Source organism: Balaenoptera borealis (assembly GCF_965194805.1).
Source record: "Balaenoptera borealis genome assembly, chromosome: 5".
In the NCBI taxonomy this organism is placed as follows: Eukaryota; Metazoa; Chordata; class Mammalia; order Artiodactyla; family Balaenopteridae; genus Balaenoptera; species Balaenoptera borealis.
In genome coordinates, this window is record NC_138862.1 from 49030124 (window position 1) to 49043016 (window position 12893).

A 12893-nucleotide genomic window follows, 5' to 3' on the forward strand; every position below is an offset into this window, starting at 1 on the left:
CTAAAAGAAAATTGGTTTTTGTTGCAAGTGTTTTAGAACTAAGAAGCTAGTACAGTTGACCCTTGAACAACAAGGGTTTGAACTGCGCCGGTCCACTTATATGTGGATTTTTTTTCTATAGTAAATACTACAGTTCTACACAATCTGTGGTTGATTTAATCCATAGATGTGCAACCACGTATATGGAGGAACCACATATACGGAGGAACTATGAAGGACTGACTATAACTTGTACACGCATTTTTCACTGAGTGGAGGGTCCACGCCCCTAACCCCACATTGTTCAAGGGCCAACTGTCTATTGGATTAAGTTTAATTCCTTGGACTCTTTTTCTTGATAAAAAAAAAAAATTTTTTCTTTTCAAAATAAAAACAGCCTGTTGGATCTTTTTTTTCTAAAAAAAAAAGCAATGTTCACAACATTCAGGTATTACCACACCAGTTTCAGCCTCTGTTTATTGAAATTTCTTCCTGGTTCACATGTCTAAGCACATGCCACTGACCCAACCTGTGAGAGGCAGGCACAAAGTGGTGTTGCAGGTGCAAACAGTTGTCTACTTTGACTGCTCTTCTAACTCCTCTCCTACGACAGAAATCACTGGCAATGCCAATTAAATCTCTATCAGCTGATTTTGGGGTGGTTCTAATGCACCTCTTTGTTCCCTCTTTGTTCCCTCTTTCCCTTTGTGCCCTCTTTGTTCTTTTTTTCTTTTCTCTCTCTTTTTTACTTTATTTTATTTTTTTGGTGGGCTTTGTGTCTGGCTTCTCTCACTTAACAAGGTTTATCCACGTGTAGCATGTATCAGAACTTCATCCCTTTTCATGACCTTAGTCATTTCAGGCAGCTATAACAAAATACCATAGACTGGGTGACTTAAACAACATTTATTTCTCATCGTTCTGAAGCCTGTGAAGTCCACGAAAAAGGGGCTAGCAGATTGGAGATTTGGTTCTTGGTGAGGGCCCTCTTGCTGACTTGCAGATGGCCAACTTCTCACTGGATCCTCACATGGCAGAGAGAAGATGCTTTAATGTCTTTTCCTTTCCTCATAAGGATACCAATCCTATTATGTGGGCTCCACTCTCATGAGCCCATGTAAACCTAATTACCTTCCAAAGACCTCCTCTCTTCATATCATCACATTGGGGGTAATGGCTTCAATATTTGAGTTGCGGTGGGGGGAGTAGGGGAGACAGAAACATTCAGTCCATAACATGACCCAATAATATACCATTGTACAAACAATACTACATTTCATTGATTCATTCATTAGTTGACAAGCATTTGGGTTATTTCCACTTTTTGACTATTATGAATAATGCTGTTATGAACATTTGTGTACAAGTTTTTTGTGGCCACATGTTTCAGTTCTCTTGAGTATATACCTAGGAGAGGAATTGCTAGTTCATATGGCAACTCCATGTTTAACCACTCAAGGAACTGCCAATCCGATTTCCCAAATGGCTGCACCATTTTACAATCCCATAAGCAATATACAAGGGTGCAATTTCTCCAAATCCTCACCAACACTTACTGTCTGTCTTTTTTATTATAACCATCCATCCTAGTGGGTGGGAAGCGGTATCTTGTGATTTTTGATTTGTATTTCCCTAATGTCTAATGATGTTGATCACCTTTTCTTGTGCTTATTGGTCATTTGTATATCTTCTTCAGAGAAATGTCTATTTGAACTCGTCATCCATTTTTAATTGGATTATTTGCCTTTTTATATTGAGTATAAGAGCTCTTTATATTTTAGATACAAGTCCCTTATCAGACATATGATTTGCAAATATTTTTTTCCCTTTTTGGATTGTCTTTTTATCTTCTTGATAGTGTCCTTTGAAGCACAAAAGTTTTTTTTTTTTTTAATTTTGATGATAAATTGCTTTTTTAAAAAGTTTTTGGAGGTCTGGATCCAGAATAATGTTTTCCTAACACCTAATGAAAAGTTTCATAGAATTTTATAGCAGGTAGGAAGGTAATTCAGGTGTATAGTACAAGAAGAACAAGAGAGTTTGATAATTAATTAAAGGGGAAAATATTTTGATGGGTAGAAAATTAAATTTCACATAGTTAATATATAAGAATAAAGGCTCTGGAATATATTTTTACTTCTTTTCATATGTGTAAATGCACATAAAGCAGATTGAAAGGAGTTATTTTATAAACATAAGCCAGAGGAAAAAAATCTATGCTTGCCCCTAACACTAAGTGAAACTGAAGGGAGAACAGAGTTGTTTACTCAGGTAAATATGTGGGGGATCTATAAATGATGAATAGCTTTATTAAAGAAGTTATTAACTTTATATACTGAACTACTGCTAATGACATTTTAATAAAAGTTGCTTTTGAAATAAACTTTTCTGGTTAATCTCTCCACTCTCTTTGGAATCTTTGGTAGGTAAAAAAATAAGCTAAATTCACACCTGAAAATTTTAACAGTTTATGCAGAGCATACAAAGTTAACAGCTTATAAATTCTCCTTACCTCAAGAAAGGAAATGGGCAGAAGTAACCATGAACCACTACTGTAGTCGCTCCTGCTAAAATACTTCTCCAGTGTACTTTTAGCTATTCATTTCCTTCTTTTTTCGAGTTATAACAGACATATAACATTATATTAGTTTCAGGTGTACACATAATGATTCAGTATTTGTATATATTGCTAAATGATCACCACAATGTCTAATTAATATCTATCACCACACATAGTTACAAAAAGTTGTTTTCTTGTGATGAGAACTTAAGATCTACTCTCTTAGCAATTTTCAAATGTACAGTATAGTATTATTAACTATAGTCACCATGCTATACATTGCCAGGACTTATTTATTTTATAACTGGAAGTTTGTGCCTTTTGACCATCTTCATTCATTTCACCCACCCTCCACCACCTTGCTTCTACCACCCACCAATCCATTCTCTGTATCTATGAGTTCAGTTATAAATTTTTTTTAGATTCTACATATAAGTGAAATTATATGGTATTTGCTTTCCTCTGTCTGACTTATTTCACTTAGCATAATGCCCTTAAGATTCATTTGTGTTGTCACAAATGGCAAGATTTCATTCCTATTTATGGCTGAATAATATATAAATCACATTTTCTTTATCCATTCATCCACTGATGGACACAGTTGTTTCCATGTCTTGGCTATTATAAATAATGCTACAATGAACATAAGGGTGCACATATATCTTTTCAAGCTAGTGTTTCGTTTTCATCAGATAAATACCCAGAAGTGAAATTGCTGGATCATACTGTAGTTCCATTTTTAATTTTTTGAGGAACCTCCGTATTATTTTCCATATTGGCTGCTCCAATTTACATTCCTACCAACAGTGCACAAGGATTCCCTTTTATTCATGTTCTCACCAATACTTGTTATTTGTTGTCTTTTTGATAATAGCCATTCTGACAGGTGTGAGGTGATATCTCACTGTGGTTTTGATTTGCATTTCCCTGATGATGAGTGATGTCAAGCACTTTTTCATGTACCTGTTGTCCCTTTGTATGTCTTCTTTGGAAAAATGTGCATTCACATCCTCTGCCCATTTTTTGATCAGATTGTTTTTTTGCTATTGAGTTGTATGAGTTCTTTATATATTTTGGACATTAATCCCTTATCAGGTATATGATTTTCAAATATCTTCTCTCATTTGGTAAGTTGCCTTTTCATTTTGTTGATGGTTTCCTTTTTGTGCAAAACCTCTCTGCTCTTTAATGATGATATTAAACACCAAGATGGCACAATTTATGGACAAATATTTTTCATAATAAAAAGTATCCTTGGGCTTCCCTGGTGGCGCAGTGGTTGAGAATCTGCCTGCCAATGCAGGGGACACGGGTTCGAGCCCTGGTCTGGGAAGATCCCACATGCCGCAGAGCAACTAAGCCCGTGTGCCACAGCTACTGAGCCTGCGCGTCTGGAGCCTGTGCTCCGCAACAAAAGAGGCCGCGATAGTGAGAAGCCCGCGCACCGCGATGAAGAGTGGCCCCCGCTTGCCGTAACTAGAGAAAGCCCTCCCACAGAAACGAAGACCCAACACAGCCAAAAAACAAATAAATTAATTAATTTAAAAAAAAAGTATGCTTTGTATTGCTCCATTGTTGCAATAATATGAAATTTAATTTTGAGAAAGATGCACTTAGGTTTTGGTGGTACTTCCAAGAAAACACTAGTTCTCAAAAATTTTTGTTATTTCTAGTTATTCCCAGGAAAAACGCTGAAACATTAAATGAATCTAAATATTAAGGGCTCCATGTGAAGCCGCATGCTAAGCCTCAGCTCTTGTGAGACTGTGCAACACCTTGATTTTAAACTTCTAGCCTCTGTGAGAGAATACATTTCTAGAGTTTTACTACCAAGTTTGTAGTACTTTGTTACAGCAGCCCTAGAGAAGAATACTCTAGCTAATAGTCTCCTCATTGTTCATGAAATACATCAACCTGTTTCCCACCTCCACACCTTTGCTTAACTAGTCCGTCACCCCAAATGTCATACCTTTCACCTTTCCACTTACCCTGCCTAGCCTTCGGGACCTCTCTCAGTCCTACTTATTCCAAGCAATTTTCTCCAGCTCTTCCTACCCACTTATGCTCTTAACTGTTCATCGCAATATATATTATATACACTCTTCTCGAACTACTTAAGGTTCTATGTCTTGTTTCCCTAAACAAATTGAAAGTTCCATGAATGCAGATTCTTATGCCGCACTTATGTAACCTTAAACTTAGCAAGCACGAAGACATATTTAATTACTGCATAGCATCGGATAAACCAAGGTAATGGGCCTCACAGCTGTAGCACCACCGATATTAAAAACCAAATCTCAGTGACCTTGCTGCAGACTCCTCCCCAGATTCTACATCTCACAGGCTGAACTGCTAAAACCCAGTTAGAATGGAATGAATGAGAGCCCAGGTCATTCCCCTGTTGTGCTGCTCAGGGCTAAAATTCCACCCAAAAAGCTATTACTGTCACTTTGTCGTTGTTTTGTGAAATAAAAAGGGGATCTATGAAAGGTTACCACAGCAAAGCTATAATTCCTACAGCATTATAGTAATAGTGATATCGAAGATCTTTGATGCATTTAGGTTGCAGAGGTCTGAGGTTGCTGAGCTTGATATTAATCAAAGAGAAGACTAATAGTAAAATAAAATGAATGAAACAGACCTCAAGAAAAAATCTTCCAATCTTCCTTTGTGATGCAAGCATGAAGGAAACATTTTCTCAGAATGGAATGGCTTTGAATGGATATTTGCAAATTATCTTTCTTTTCTTCCTTCTTTGTTCCCAGCCAATGGCTTTAGATAAACTCTGTTATCATCATATCTTCTTATGTACCTATTTTCAGGAGTCTCAGGTAAGAACCCATGACCCAACTCCTTGCAAAATGTAGGAAAGCTAACTTGCTGCAGGGAAGAACCTTGAATGCAGTTATGGACCAACTGTCAAAGATGCTGTTAGGACAAGGTACACACAAGACACTTCCTCCTCTGGCCTCTCTTGTTAATACAATATGAGTTATAATGGGACTAAGTGGGTGGAACTGGGAAGTTACATTATCAAGACAAAGTCTTCATGGAAGTTCCCCTCTCTGAGTCAGACTTGGGCCAGGACATTGCCTGCCTCCCATGGAATAGTGGAATCCACGTGATCAAAAAAATCTTAGGGATTCTCCAAGCCAAGAAGTCATTGCCTCCCCTAAATTATCCCAGAATCCAAAGGGGATTGGCCACTAGATCCTGATGAAACAACTCTTTAACCTACCACCAAGACTAGCTGAGCAAAGATTTCACACCCAGCCACCATGAGTCCCATGGAGAGGACTCCACAATTCATTAACCCTCTTCTGCTATCCTCCCCACCATGGGTCACAGCCACTGGAGCTACAGAACTGCCACAGTGAGAGTTTTCCCTCTCTTCTATTTTATACTTGGTCAGCATGAATTCCCAGAAAAACTGAGTCTCAAAAGACTCTCACAATTTCTCCCTCTTTCCCTCCCTCTCCTTCTCTCACTCTCACTCTCTCTCTCTCTGTGTGTCACACACACACACACACACACACACACGCACACACGCAAGCATGTATGCATTTGAAGGGCTTGGTTTGTCTCATTATTTCCTTTTCCATAATTTCTATTCATTCAATAGGTTACCAAGTATCAAAAAAAAAAAAAAAAAAACTCTTCTAAGACACTGGGAAAAAAGCTTTGGCCTCATGGTGTGTCAATGTTTATGATATGCAGGGCCCTCTTGCTCTGTCTGTGGGTATAGCACACACACGCACAGAGCTGGCTAGATGGCTGACAGGCACTAATGTCACCAGCCACCACCTTGCTGGGTCTTCAGGCCTTCACAGTGAATTGTCTTTCAGGGACCTACAGTCTTTCCTGAAGTCTGATCTCTATTGTCAACACTCCAGGTCTACAAATAATTTTGTACATTCTAGAATAGTGGTTCTCAACCTGGGTGCATGTTAGAATCACCTGGAAATTTTTATTTAAAAGGTGATGACTGCCCATCCTAGAGATTCTGGTTTGATTGGCTGGGAATGGTCTAGGATCAGTGGATTAGACACCAGGAGGCTATGATGTATGGCCCAGGTCAAGAGAACCTGGGGAGGTGGGGAGGGGGTCAGTGTTCCAGTCTCTTTTTCCAAAAGGCCCACAATCTCTATGTAAATTCATATTTGCAAATAGATTTGGGAGGAAAGTGAGATGCTGACTAATTCCTCTCACCATAGGGATTTTAACCCTCTCTGCCCACCTATTACAACTATTTCCCTTTCAATTATAGCCAAAAGCAAATATAAAGAATTTTGTTGTAAACAACATTTTCTCCTTCCATTTACTGCCTCAGTAGGAAGATGTAGCTGTTGGCATTGCATTATTATAATAAAGAGAGAAAATACACCATTCCAAGTGACATTAGAATGTGTTGATCATGCAATCTTGTCCTCTATTCACTCATTTTTACCTAAATTCACAGCAGGAAAAGGGGTCATAATTTTCCTATTTTGTGCAACTATAGGCTATTTTAATAAGAAGCAAGCATAGATAATTATCTGAAAGGTCTTCTATTATAAGAAGCAAATCACTTCTCCTAAAAATACTAGTAAATAACACCCTTATGTGACATATAGTCATAACCCTGCTCCAAGGGAGGACAAGGCCAATTTATCAGATTTTCATCTGCCTCATTAATTCTCCACTCCTTTCAGAGCCTGCAATTTAATTGCAGAGAGAAACTATAAATGACCCTGCAGAGTGCATGTGGAAGAATTAGCCATCATCTCTATTTATGAGTTTCTAAACAAAGAAGCTAGCAAATATGAACACAGTCGATATCTCCCAGGCCACACCAACCGGGGGTAAAAAGAGGGTCACATATGTTATAAACAGGAGTTGTTGATTTTGTTCTCCATCAACTCTGCCAAAACTCTGGTTCCCTCAAAATAACTCTCAAAGAATTCTGGGAGTCTTAAGGGGCTACAGGAACTAAGGCTTGTATTTGTTATGGATGTCTGCCCTTTTCCTCTGTCCTGCTCAAGCTCACTAAAGTGAAAGTGTCTCAGACGTAGAGAACAAACGTATGGACACCAAGGGGGGAAAGCGGGGATGGGATGAATTGGGAGACTGGGATTGACATATATACACTAATACGTATGAAATAGATAACTAATGAGAACCTGCTGTATAGCACAGGGAACTCCACTTCGCTGCGCAGTAGAAACTAACACAACATTGTAAAACAACTATACCCAATAAAAAATAAATTAACTAAATAAATAAATAAAGTGAAAGTGTCTGCTTTGGAGGACTCCAGAGTTGTGAGCTACACCATCACCACCTTAATGCCTGGAGTGGCTGCTATTACACAGCCAATGCTGACTGACACAGTCTATACCCGTGGAGGTTTCTCTTTTGACTCTTTCTTGGAGTCACCTTATCTTAGGACTTAAGTGTGACTCCATGACTCTGAGCTGGAGAACTATATGGATGAAAGGCATTTGCTCTGTTTAAGATCATCCCTCCTCTCTGGTTTTGCACCATTCTCCCAGAATCAAGCATTTTTGTCTTCATTTTCTCCTATGAAATTTATTATTGGAGACTCTTCAGTTTACCTATTCACCCCTCCCCACCCCTAGTCCTCCAGATGTATTCAGTCATTCATTCACTCAACAGTTAGGCACTGTTGAGGATACAACGATGGGCTGGACAGGTACAGTCTTCTCCTCATAGACCAAGTGCCATAAGCAGGTTCTCTGGTGGGGAAGTTGAGGATGCTGTGAGCACGCAAAGGACAGGCGCTTCCTCCCATATGTGTGTAGTCAAGGAATGGTTCTCAGAGGAAAGACATGGCCCCAGAACGGAAACTAAAAGAAGGAGTAGGAGCTGGGCAGGCAAGGCAGAGCAAGAGCCAGGGTGCAGAGAGAGAGTCCTGGGAGGTGGGACAAGGAAGGGGCAACTCCAGACATAAAGAGCATCATGTACAAAGTCTCAGAGGTCAGGTAGAACATTGAAAATTCCAAAGATAATCCCAGAAGACTCACTTCCATCAGAAGTTTTACCTTTCTGCACCAATAACTTGTAATCAGAAAGGGGAAAAAACAGCTGATTGGGCTTGTTCTTCTGAGTGGTTTTTTTTGAGGTGTTAATTAAGTAGGGACAGGCTCTGAAGTCAGATGGAAATAGAGTTGCCAGATAAACTACAGAATGCCCAGGTAAATCTGAATTTCAGATTTTATATATATATATACACACACACATATATATGTATATGTATACACATATATATTCAAAAAATAAAAAATAATTTTTAGTACAAATATCTCAAATATTGCATGGTATATACTAAAAGTTATTTGTTGTTTATCTGGAATTCTAATTTAACTGGATGTACTATATTTTTATTTGCTAAATCTGGCAACCATAGACCATGAAAATGATCAAAAACTTGGTCACATTCACTGGAAAATCAATTGGAAAAAGAAGAGATAAGATTACAAAAGCAGACATCAATGGTAAAAACATAAAAAAAAAAAATGCAACTCACAGAAAAAAAGATTACAGCAGGTCAAGCAAATTTCCTTGTCTGAATTCTAAATAACTAAAACCCACGGAGAATGTCTTACAATAGCATATAGAGGGTTCTTTGCCACAAGCACTTTGTAAGAGCAGGATTGCAGAGGAAGGACCCCTAAGACTGAGTCCCCAACTCACTAGTAATTATCAGTCCAGCCAATGAAAGTGATACCAACAGAAAAGAGACCTGCAGTCATCAAACAGCAGGGTCAGCCATCCTTGGACTCCCGGTCACACACAGACAAGGTGGTGACCACATCGTGGTTCTTGAGAATTCTGGTGGATGAAAGCACATCTAAATGCATGTGTGTTTGTCATCTGGCAGCTCATTATAATAGAGCTTTGTGCCCATGTCTTGTGGTCCAGTCTCAATACATAGGCCCCACCTCTGACTCTGAAGGAAATGGATGAGAAACCGCATGTCCACTGGGAGGAGGAAAGTTTACAACAGCAGAAAACAAACAAAATAGACCGGGAATGGGGAGCAAAAAGGATTTCTGCTTTCTTAGTCCTGATATGAAGAACAGTAGTGTTTGATGAAGAAATTAAATGGGAAGAATAAATAAATTTATTTATTCATAAATACATTTTCCATAGATAGGCTTGTAGCAAACCTGAGTTTTTAATGGACACAAGAGAAAGACTGAAGATAGAATATTTTTCTTCCGCTGCAACTTGAATAAATTGTTGACCTTAAGTGGAAATACACTAAGTTTGAGGGCAGATGAGAACAAAACCAATAAATTTCATAGGACTGTAGTGAACACCAGATGGTGAAAAAGAGTCTTACCAAACCAGACATCTGCTTTCATCTCTAAGAGACAAGAGAGACGTACAAAATATTTTTAAAGGATACCAAAAGAAGAGGCATTAGAGATGACAGAGTGCAAAGGCGCAGCCTCAGATTTCAAATCGAGAGGTACCCGCATGGTCATTTGTCCATATATTCCTTACCCCCAGCCTTCTGCCCCAGACTCCTGAGCTTCCACAGTACCTGGTAGTCTCAGTTCTTCACATTCAATCCCAATCTGAAATTATAGTCTAGAGACCAGCTTTGAACTATTCAAAGCTGAAATGCCTAAAACCCCCTCTTCCTATTCCCTAACCCTTTCAATCCATCCTCCCCTGCAATAAAACTAAGTATACTCATTCCGGGTTCCAAGATGGAGACAGCCTCTTCTTTCCAGAAGCAGGCACAGCAGTGGGGTGGGTCATGTAGGTTGATCTTCCCACCCAGTTCTTCACATCAAGTTAAAATAAAAAGTAGTTTTCACTCATGAGGTTCATATGTTACACTAGACTTGAACATATATGTTGCATTTTTTTTGCAATTAAAAAGTAGGGTTATTTGGAGATATTCCAAAACATATAACCAAAAAAAAGGAAAGTTATGCTTTGCTTGTATGAAACAATGTACAATAGAGGTGAGCCATGTTAAAAATAATCTCAGTTGGGTGTTCTTATGAACCAAAGCTTCATTAGAAACCATGCTTTCAGATCAAATCATCTGCTGCAAAGTGTACACAGCCTTAAAACAGGTGGTTAGTTCCTATTCTTTCTTTTTTTTTAAGAAATAGTTTTCTTATTTCAAAAATAATATCAAGGGACTTCCCTGGCGGCCCAGTGGTTAAGACTCCACACTCCCAATGCAGGGGGCACGGGTTCAATCCCTGGTTGGGTAACTAAGATCCCGCATGCCCTGTGGTGCAGCCAATAAATAAATAAATAAATAAATAAATAAATAAATAAATAAATAAATAAATAAAAATTTAAAAACGAAAACAAAACAATATCAAAAGTTTGGGAAACCAAAAGCACAAAGGAGAAAATTTAAATCACCCATAATCCTATCACTTAGAAGTAACTACTATTAATTTACATGTTGTTATTTAGCCTCCTAGTCTTTGTTCTGTATTTACATAATGTTATTATAAAAATGAAATCTTCCTGTGCTTATTGTTTAGTAACAACTTTACCAATAAACATATACAGGCAACATGCTTACATCATTAAATATTCTTCTAAAACACATAGGTAATTTTTTTTATTGAAGTATAGTTGATTTACAATGTGTTAGTTTCAGGTGTACAACAAAGTGATTCAGTTATACATACTTCTTCAGATTCTTTTCCATTATAGGTTATTACAAGATATTGAGTATAGTTCCCTGTGCTATACGGTAGGTCCTTGTTTTTATCTATTTTATATGTAGTAGTGTGTATCTTTTAATCAAGCACCGTAAAATATTGCACACTGAACGTAAGTGAAAAGGCACTAAATTTGAGAAGAGATGAGAACAAAACAATAAATTGATTTTGTCTTACAGATGTGCCTTAATTTATTTAACCAATCCTCCTCATTTACCAAGAATTTAGATTATTCCCCACACCAGTTCCCTTGCTCTCGCTCTCTCTTCTCTCCCCATTAGCAATAATAAATATGACATCCTTGTAGCTAACCTTTTTGCACATCTAGTTATTTCCTTGAGATAAATTCCTAGAAGTGTAAGTGCTGGGTCAAAGGGAATTTACTATGCTTCCTGAACCAAATGTTTCTGTTTTCCTCCTGAATTTTTCTAGAATTAAGCAAGATCTCCACATGGGCCATTCTGGTGATATATGCAGTTTACAAGCATATTTCTTCTTGCATAATTCATTTACAATTTCTAATTTCATTCTACCAAGTGGCAGATGTTAAACACATGTCTATTAAATTTTTTAAAAAATCAGTCACCGTAACCTTCTTATGCTGACAGCTCCAGTCATTTCCAGTTCATTAAACTGTATCGCAAAATTAAATCAATTCATGAAAGCAACTAAACCTTGTAAAAGCAAGAAAGAGCTCATTTCTGCCCAAAGTAGTATAGAGAACTGTATTACTCTTAAATCTGAAGTCAGTGCAGGCACACACAACAACATGAATAACTCAATAGGCATTGTGCTGAGCAGATGAAGCCAGACACAAAAGAGCGCATATTTATGATTCTGTTTATGTAAAGTTCAAGAATAAGCAGAACTAATAGAGAGGGAGAGAAGTCAAAATAGTGGTGACCTCTTGAGGTCATGGAAGATGACTGACTGGGAAGCAGCCCAAGGGAGCCTTCTTGGGTCCTGGAGATATTCCATCTATTGGTCTGGATGACAGCTGCACAGGTATATGGAAGAAACTATTGAAATGTACATATAAAAAATTGAACAATATATTTAAAATTTGTGTACTTTTACTTTATGTACTTTGCTGTTGTATGTTGTCCTTTGATTTTTTTAAAAACTCCAAAAAAATCAAGTTCTAAATCAGTGGTTTATGTATTCATTTCCTAGGGCTGTCATAACAAAGTACCACAACCGGTCATCTTGAAACAACAGAATTTTCTTCTCTCACCGTCCTGGAATCCACGAGCTGAAAACAAGATGTCAGCAAGGCCATGCTCCCTCTAAAACCTGTAGGGGGAACTCCTTCCTTGCCTCTTCCTAGCTTCTGGTGGTTTGCCAGCAATCTTTGGCATCCCTTGACTTACAGATGCATCATTCCAATTCTCTGTCTTCATATGATGTCCTCGCTGTGTCTCTTGTCTTCACATGGCCGTATTCTTATAAGGACACCAATCATATTGAATTAGGGGCCCACTCTTCCCATTTGACCTCAACTAATTACATTTGCAACAGCCCTATTTTCAAATAAGGTCACATTCTGAGGTACTGGAGGTTGGGACTTCAACATACAATTGGAAGGGACATGATTCAACCCATAAAAGTTTACACTCTTCTTTTACATTTTCTTCCAAAAATTTAAGTTCTGC